At 44.9% G+C, this 9746-nt stretch overlaps 1 protein-coding gene across 1 annotated transcript in view; it reads right to left on the reverse strand.

Moving 5' to 3' along the window:
• LNPK (lunapark, ER junction formation factor) overlaps positions 1 to 9492 on the reverse strand; it is a 107904-nt gene extending 98412 nt beyond the window's left edge. Inside the window, exon 1 of the mRNA XM_088473783.1 lies at positions 9304 to 9492. The gene's annotated coding sequence lies outside the window, so the exon portion shown is untranslated. The remainder of the gene's footprint in view (positions 1 to 9303) is intronic.
• Between the last annotated feature and the right edge of the window lie 254 nt (positions 9493 to 9746).

A 9746-nucleotide genomic window follows, 5' to 3' on the forward strand; every position in this document is an offset into this window, starting at 1 on the left:
GATAATTTAAAATTTGTTATTGCAACTATTTGCAACAATAATAAATTATGTAACGCCCTATTTTGCGACATGTTAGAAGTGAATGGTTCGATATTGTGATCACTTCACTTCTTTAGGACCCCTCAGCGCCATTGCACATGCATGGTCTGCCATGGCAGGAAGGGTCCCTACGGAACCCTGTCTCAGTAATTTCTGCAAAGTGCAGCCCATAGGCTACAGAGGCCTACAAGCTGCCAGGGCCAAACATAGAAATACAAATCTTAGTAATCTGACAGTCTAGGAGCCCCCAGAGAAACCTATGGAGGCTCTTTCTCCTGTCAGCTATAAAGGGCGGAACCGCAGCAGATAACAGATATCTGCTGCGGTCCCTCCGTATTACATTTGGGGGATACTTAATTTTTGCAGGTACCTACTGATGATGACCAAGATCCCGCAATTATTTGATAACTAGGCACCCTAGTCACTCGGGCAGGCAGAAAATACAGAGACAGGCTGCTCACCCATGCTCTAACAAGTAACTGCTTCGGTGCATAGTTATTGCACTCAAACAACCAGAAACTGTAACAATGTACCTCTTTGGAGAATATCTTTTAATGCCATCATATAGAGCAAACCGCAATTTTCAAGAATAAAAATGTAACGCCCCCATTTCAGCGCAGTTCATTGGGTAACTAAAAATAAAAAACCTTCAAATTGTAGTGCATCTGCATTAAGTGTTTTAGTCACACATTCACCTATTTTGCATAGTGGTTACCAAAGATTTAAAAAAACATACAATATGTCAATTTGTATGTATACCCCCCCACCCCCCAATAAATAAATACAAATTAGAAGTCATTGCCGAGTTATGTGACTTACATAAAAGTGGTCTGCTAGCAGTCGTATTTGTTTTATACAATTACAAAAAGCTTTTACCATTATTTTTACATTTTATGGTAAAAGGTCACATGGAAGTCTTGCTGCTACAGAAGTGGTGAACCAGGAGGCAAGCAGAAATGTGTGAAAATTCTGGTTGTTCGCCCTCACCAGGTTTTGCCTCTATAGGAGCAATAATTAATGGACGCCCAAAACAACTGAAATGCTACACTGGGCGTCCATTAATTATTGCAGCACCAAAAACAATTGAATCGCCCCTTTAATTAATTCTAAGCTATAGCGTTCCGGCTAAGCTGTTTTATCGGGGCACCGCATCCTGCTAATTTCAAAAGGCCAGAATGCTCCCTGCCCCTTTTTGTGGCGCTCTGCTAAAACAGCCTGCGGGTGTCACTCGCAGACCGCAGTGTCCCACGGGTGGGCTAAACTGCTGTGTAGCGATCACCGCTGGGGAATAGATGCATCTAAATCACAGACAAGGGAGAGCTTGGGGGCAGCCCGGCATTGCCATAAGTGCACACCCCCAAGAAAGATGCAAAGGGGGCACGTCTTAAAGACACTGCCTTTTTCCCGTTGGCACACCCCCTTTTCAGGTGCACGCCCACCTTCAGCGCGTGCTGGAATGCACTCTCTCTAGGTGTGGGGCCCTGCCTGCCGCCGGTCCCATCCTGAACACTAAGCTACATAATAAAAGGATACAGAGTTGAACAAGTCAGTCGCAATTGCTCCTGTATTGTGTGAACTAATCAGAATTGTATGAATCTCTGCGACAGAGCTGTCCCTATCTGTACATATGGTTTCATGTATCAGTGAGAACTTGCACCAGCCCTATCCTTGGTGCAAAAGATGCATCTGAAAAACAAGTGTATTTACATGCAATTCTGTGTTGGCTTGCCCTCTCTTATGGAGGAGATTCAAGTGTTTGTAGGAATTTAGCTCCCATCTAAAGTCCCTGGGAGCTATTCAATTGTTTTGGGCAACGAGCTCCAGGGCTGCCCTTATCACAGATTGCTTAGCGTTCCCGCTAGGCTGTTTCAGCAGGGCGCCGTGCCCTGCCCTATTTCTATAGGGCAGAAAGCACCCTGCCCTCCGGCGCTGTGCCCTGTTGAAACAGCCTGTGGGTTCTGTCCCGCAGGTGGGGAAACGGCAGTTCAGCGGTCACCGCCGATGAATGGATGCCGGGTGCATGCGCCAGTCATCCATTCACAGTGACCGCAGCACTTGGGGGCTGCAAGGCATGTCTGTAAGTGCCAGGCACACCCCCAAGAGTCACAGAAAGGGAACGCATCATAAAGACATGCCCCCTTTTAATTGGCCAGGCCCTTTTTCGGGCCCGTGCCCGCGGAAGTGCTCTTTCCCTGCCTGGCGCCAGACCTAGAGTGAACACTTTCTGTTTGCATCCTCCACGTAAAGTAGAGCTTCGGGGCTGGTCACAAGTTCCGGCCACACAGTAAAGCTAGGTACACTTAAGACGGGTATCCACTTGCCGATTAAAATGAGCGATTGAACAATAACGATATTGTTCAATCGCTCATTAATAGTGTACAAAACGGGCATGAAAATGTCCGGACAACCGATATTGTGCCTACACATGGAACGATTGTACAAAAGACCAAACAATATAGATGGATCGTTAACAACAGCAAATAGTTAACGATATACCATTTGGCAGCAAACAACCTCGCTATGCATCTGCTAGAACATTTAAAAATAATTGAGGGAAGTGGCCAGGATCAGGAACGACAAATCATCCAACGCATCAGTCAACGTGCACACACACACAAAACGATGCGTGCCAAATTGTTAAGGATAGGTCGATATCTTTCTGCAGGTTCAATTGATCAGTGACGGCAATCAGTGGGAGCGAGCATTGGCATAGTTATCATGCCCACACACGGCACTTTTTAAATGATTTGTCAAAAACGGCCAAAGCGTTTAAAAATCGTACAGTGGGGGGGCCCTTAACCATTGAATCGTACCTTATGTGAGACTACCCAATTAAAGACCATTATGTCTATCTAGTCACAAGTGGAGATGTGCCTGAAATGCATGTGAATCGGCATTGTCCGTATCTGGGCACGCTTGATTTCGGAGCACCGGCTGAGCAAAATCACACAAGTTAAGTGGTATTCCCACTAGGCTGTTTTAGCTTTGCATAATAAAACAAAATAAAAAAAAACACCATTGTGGCGCTGCTATATGTTTAATAAAAAGAATAAAATATACAATAGATAAATTCAAATTTAATTATAGTAAATTATACAAGATAAGTTCACCCGGGAGTATAAAAGACAACATGAATTAGATGCAAATATTCACACCAGATATAAAAATATATCAAGGTTAAAATATTCGTATTACACGTAGCAAGTTAGTGATAAATAATATTTTTATGAACACGGTTGCTACCTTTAATGGAGCGTACACACGGTCAGATTTGTCAGACTTGTCAGATGAACGATTGAACGATTTGAACGATTTTACCAAAGTTTTGAACGATTTGAACGATTTTTGACTGCATTAAAATGAATGGAATCGTCCAAGTCTAACTGCAAACACATCAGATGTCAGAAATCGTTATCTGACCATCGGGAACGCGCATCGTTCATCGTTCAGGCATGTCAGATATGAACGATTTTCCTTCAGATATGAACGACTGAACGATTTTTAAATCGTTATCGTTCATATCTGAAGGAAAAATCTGACCGTGTGTATGCACCATTATATTCAAGTCTCTTTATAAGAAACAATGTTGTCAGATTGTAACGTTGAATAAGCAAAACAGTGTTATCCACAGCTCTCAGATGTATTCAATCACAGTACTGAATGGTATAAACCGTGGGGGCTCTAAAAAAAATAAAAAAAAAATCCTCATAAGCCTCTACACGGTAAATCGACAGAAAATAGAAAAGTACATACTGTGGAGACTCTCGGTGCAGTCCTCGTCAGTCTCTACATGGTTATTTATGTTCCAGGTGGTACTTTGCTATGTAGCACCGTATTATAGTTACCGTCAGGGAACTTTGGATGGAATCGGTATGAAATACCGGCTGACGCATGGCTGGCAGTTCGATTCCCGGCAGCGTCAGTCCGACAGATGCAGGGATCCCAGCAGCGTCAGCCCGACAGTGCTGGAAATCCCGTTTGTCCCTAGGTAAGTACAAACTAACCTAATCTCCCTAACCCTCCTTATGGGTGCCTAACCCTAACCCCCCCTTCCCCTAACCCTCCCAGGGGGGTGGCTAACCCTAAATCCATCCTGGGTGCCCTAAACCTAACACCCCCCCCCTGCGGCTGCCCGCTCGCGGCCTGGCATCCCTTCAATCGGGATGCCAGGCGCCGGTCTCCCAGCGTTGGAAAAATGACAGGCGTCTAGATTTAGACCCCTGTCATTTAACCCTCGCCGGGATAAAGCAATCGGGAAGCCGGCTGTCGGGCTTACGTCAGCCGGGTTCCCGATTGAATACCCTTTGGATGTGTCATAAGCAGAGGGTGCCCTGAAGCAACAGCCCACCGGGACCAATTATGCAAATGCCTGCTGTCAGCCCCCACTGGGGGTTCCTGTGTGGCGTTACCACCTCCAGGTGTCTGTACTGTTGTGAGCAAGGCTGTGCGAAGCTGTCAGCACTGGCGTAGTATTCTGAGAGCTAGTGGTGAGATCTGTATATCAGAGCCGGCTGATGAATTGAAGTTGGCTAATAAAGCAATCGGCTTTACAGGATATCTGAAGTACAGCGGGGATCCGTGGACGTCAACTTGTTTCTCTGCACACGGCAGTTTTATCAAGAAGCGGAGATGTTTTAGTGCGACGCCGCGCCCTTCCCGATTTTAAAGAGGCAAAATGTGCCCTGCCCTTTTAGCAGTGTCCCGCTAAACAGCCTGTCCAGTACCTTCCCCACCCGCGGGTGGGAAAAGTTGTTGTGACCATTCACCGCCGCGTGAGAAGATGCCGTGCGCATGGCAATTTATTCACCGTAAAGGGGGGAGGGGGAGCTTGGGGGAAGCCCAGCACCTCTGTAAGTGCTGAGCATGCCCCCAAGTGTGCCTATTTAGGGGCGTGTCACAATAACACCCTCCCCAGTCAGCCACGCCCCCTCTTTGGGAGCGCACTGGGCGCAATTGAACTGTTTTAGCGCCCATTATCTCCCCGTCTGAAGTGACGGGAGATTGCGGGGCATTATTCACTTGATGCAGATATCCAATCCACCATGCCCAAAGAGGACGGATTTATCCGCGTAAAATAGCTACACCCGACCAAAGTGCTGGGAGTGAGCGCTGAAATGCCGGTGCCAGCAGCTCCACCATCTCTTCTCCAGCGTCACAGATCGCTTCTGTGGACTGGGAACATGCAGTACCCCGCACACAGTAATTACCCCTAACCCTGCACCAGCTCACACTAAACTATTTAACCCTGCTCCCGCTCCTCGCACACAGCCAACCGCTGCCCGACTGAAAAAAAACAAAAACGTCCCCTTTCGTGAGATCTTACCAGCAAAATACCGACGCAATTTTATTTTTTATTTTGATACAGGGTATCGGGAGCACGCATATCTGCAATAATCCAAAATTAGTTGCGTGGTCCACGTAATTTTTTTGCAGGCAAAACCTCGCGGTCAATTGGTTATGTCCCCAAAAGCTACCATTCAAAAACTGCACCACTTGAACCCATAGTATAGTCTAGTTGCTTACTTGTAACATTTGAGGACATTATTTTTAGTACGCCAATTCTATTTTTAGACACTAGACTATATTTTCAGACATTTGATACATATGTACAGTATAGATGGCATTCATAAAAAATAGTGCGAAGTTCAAAGCTGTTTAAGAACAGGATACTAATAGTGCTAGTGTGGAATACTATTATATGTATTTATGCAACATGATGTTTACTGACCTATTTTAACGAGAAATTTGTACGCACTCGCTTAAAACTCCACACTACTAAATATTAATAACACTGCCTTTATTATTACTCATTAGAAGAGATTTTCCTCCTTACATTTGTGCCAATATATTACAACATTTTTTTCCCCTAAAGTTACACCTAAAAGGATATTTTTTAAGGAGTGTGCTGTCAAAGTCACTGATCTTGCTCAGAATTTATTGCTTTTGCCATTTAAAAAAAAATATCTGTCAAAGATGCAACAGCTTTGACAACCTGTTCCTTAATAAATCTACCCTCTAGACCAGTGATTCTCAAACTCGATCCTCAGGACCCCAAACAGCTCACATTTTCCACCTCCCCCAGCAGGTGAACTGGAATACTCATTACTCACAGACACATGTTAAAAGATCCACAGGTGGAGCTAATTATTTCACTAGTGATTCTGTGACGCGACCCGAAAAACATGCACTGTATGAGGTCTTGAGGACAGTTTGAGAACCTGTCCTCTATACCAGTGAAATCTACCCTCTTAACCAGTGAAGGGCAGCAGGCGACTTGAAATTTTCACTTATGACCTACAATTCCTGCCTACTTTGTCGTTTGTTAAAGCTTTTAATGATTGTTTACAAGACCTGCTATGTTATTACAAAGAGATGTCTCTTTAATTCATTAAATATATCAATTTCACTTATTACTGAAGCTGGCCACACACCTAAAGATTATCTGTCCAACCAGCCAACTAGTTGGAATTAAAATCTGGTAACGTATGGGAGTAAATGATGATCAGCAATTTGCTCCTAAATGCCAGAAACCAAATGGAAATGGTCAGACAAGTTTGATAAATGTTTGATGTAAACTATATATTCAAACAACAGTTTTTGTCCATTTTCCAGCATTTGGGAGCAAATTGCTGATTGTCATTTGCTTTTATACCTTACCAGATTTTCATTCCAACCAATCAACTAGTTGGCTGGTGGGACAGAATCTTTAGATGTGTGGCCAGCTTTAGACTAAAGCTGGGTACACACTTGTAGTTATATCGTTAATACGAACGGCGAACGATATATCTGTAGCACATCAGCGATTGTGTACACCAAATATGTCTGCAAACGACGTTGTGTACAGACACATCAAGTCAGCCCTGCAGTACAGCCAAACCTGATATATCAAGCTGATATATTGGTGCATCTGCATGTGTGTACAGGTGACCGACCATACGCTGGCTGCAGGAACCACTGATATCACAAGTGGATGGGCAAATTTAAATACCCGGCCAGACATAGCGAGCTGCCGATTGGTTAAGGTGCATACACACTAGAAGATATTTTCCACGATTCGCCTGACTTCGACGCATCAGAACAACAAAATGTAAAATGTCAAAATCTTGAGTGTCCACTCACGATCACGATGCGCGTACCCACTGGTCGTACATCGCATCTTCAGATCTTGCCCACAGCAGGCAAGATTTCTTAAACTAGTACACAACGCACTAGAAATCGTTAAGGATGTAAGATAGATCGCTGATCAGATTGGACACTTTTTAGCACCATATCATGTCCTTGAGTGCCGGAGAGCTGCCAGGGAGAGTTCAAAGGAAATCGCTCTCGATGTTGCATCGTGAGCTCATCGTCTAGTGCAGAGGTCGCCAACCTTAATTGAGGTGTGAGCTACTATAAAATAATGAAACCTCCTGAAGAGCCATTAAAATTGTAGAGAAAAAAAAATAAAACAAACAATTGAAGATCATTTAATGAAAAGTATAAAAATGTTTAATAGAAAATAAATGCATTTAATTATTACAGTGATATCGTTGTAGCTTGTAAAAAAAAAAAAAAAAATGTAAGCACAGGTACATTTCACTGTTAATTACTGGCTCCAAGGAGGTAAGTAGTAGAAGTGCAAAAGATATAGGCAGGGCTTCTGTGTGAATTTCCAGCAGGGCTAGGCGGTACTCACTCGCTCCGTCGTAGCAAAGACGCCATGGGTGGAACCACGGGGAAGCACGTCAGGTGTTTCATTTAGAGACTGCGACAACCACCTGACGTGCTTCCCTGTGGCTCTACCCATGGCGTTGACACCACGGGGGGAGCACACGTCAGAGGTCACTTCCTCCTAGTTGACTCAGCAGTACTGCAGCTGGTGAGCTACCAAAATTAAGAGCGCACGCTACAGGTTGGAGACCACTTGGTCTAGCGTGTAGGCACCTTAAGTGTGTATAGCTTACAAATCAGCCGGCATGACAGCCAGTAAGTTGTTGGGTCGGGTAAGTGTGTACCCAGCTTAAAAATAATTTGCTGCCCTTTTGAAGGTTAGAGGGCCATCCTATGGAGCCCCCAAAGGGAATTAGGTCACCTGTCACTGCTCTAGTCTTGGTAGCTGCAACAACCATGGCTGCCATGAGAATCATTGCCCTTCAACAACAGCGTAGCGTGACTTAGATACTCCGAGAGGAGTAGCGTACAGCAATTTTCTTTACATTTTGTATCTAATTCGCATCACAGACTCAGCGAAACATCACTAACCGTGTCCTAGAGATGTTGGTCGGCGACTTTTTAACAGTACCACAATTAGTTATAAACCCATACAAAGTCACAGATGAAGAACAGGACTTGGAATGAAAAAAATAGCAGTCGTTGCGTCAGAGAACATCTTACACAGAACTAGGCCCCACAACCTCATTACCCAAGACCTGGTGCGCCAAAAAGGACTCTTTGCCGTGTATGAGGTCATATTACAGTGTATGAGCTGTATATGCTCTACAAGTAAAGTGCAAACAAATCATGTTTGCACCATGGGTAAATATAATGCCTATTCAGCCAAATAATGGGGAGACATCTCCAAAATTCCCTTATTGGGAAAAATCCTGACATATGAATGAAAGCAGAACACACTAATTACTATGTCTTCAATCTTGCCAACAGTTTAGGACATGTATACATATATATGATTTTGTCTCAACCTGGCACCTACTTTAGTGGTGTGTGCGATTTCTAATATATATATATATATATATATATATATATATATATATATACACATACATACACACTCTAAAGTTACACTTTACTGAACTGTATGTTCCACAAGGCCAGCTGTTTGCAACATTAACTGACATGACAACGTTAATCACAGAGTGAGCTCTTTAAACCCATCCCACACAGAAGCCCCACTTCCTAAATCTTATCCTGAGGATTACACCCGCACAGATAAGGCTGTGGCCTGCCATTACCCAGCATGGACAGGTGTGAGAATCAACAACCTGTTCAGCTGGGGTTCGGCAGTCACTGCACAGTGAAAACTTAGCAGGGCATGCTGGGACTTGCAGTACAACTACATATAGTGCTGTAACTTCATACCCGTAAGCTATGACCTGAGACCCCAGCAGACACAATAGTAATAAGCGTGACAGGGGCCACAACCTGGGCAATTTCGCGACAGACTGAAACAGCAAGTTGCCAGCACAGAGCTTTACAGGCCGCTGCTCGTCATCCACCTCCACCTGTCATATCTCCTCCCCTCCCAAACAGGTACGAGGGCAGCATTACCTGCAGCCACCGCGGCTCCCACCTTCTCCTCCGCTAGTCGTGTGTGTGATATCTCACAGCAGTACTACTAGCCAGCCCTGCTGCGTCCACAGCCTCGCACCGAGCCCCGCCCTCCTACTGAAACGCGCGACGTCATACGCACAGCAGTACATCACGAGCAGCAGCCAATCAGACTGGAGGAGGAGGCTCGTTCCCGGCGCGCGACTGCTCTGAGTGCGTGTGTCGTGGCAGTTTTAAAAAAGGCGGGAACTCTGTCAGGGGGAGCTGCTTAGTCACGTGATGGAGCCACCTGGATGGGCACGGAGTAGGAGCAGGGCACAGGGCAGTTGCTGGACGATGGTTTCGGCTTGTATTGTAAAAGTCGTCCCTTATGTCCCTGCTTTTGAAGAGGTCCCCCTGCAAGCGTATGTTCATGACAGTGTCACTGTCGATTTATTGATATG

This window comes from Taudactylus pleione, unplaced genomic scaffold, assembly GCF_031769625.1.
Source record: "Taudactylus pleione unplaced genomic scaffold, aTauple2 ptg000004l, whole genome shotgun sequence".
NCBI lineage: Eukaryota > Metazoa > Chordata > Amphibia > Anura > Myobatrachidae > Taudactylus > Taudactylus pleione.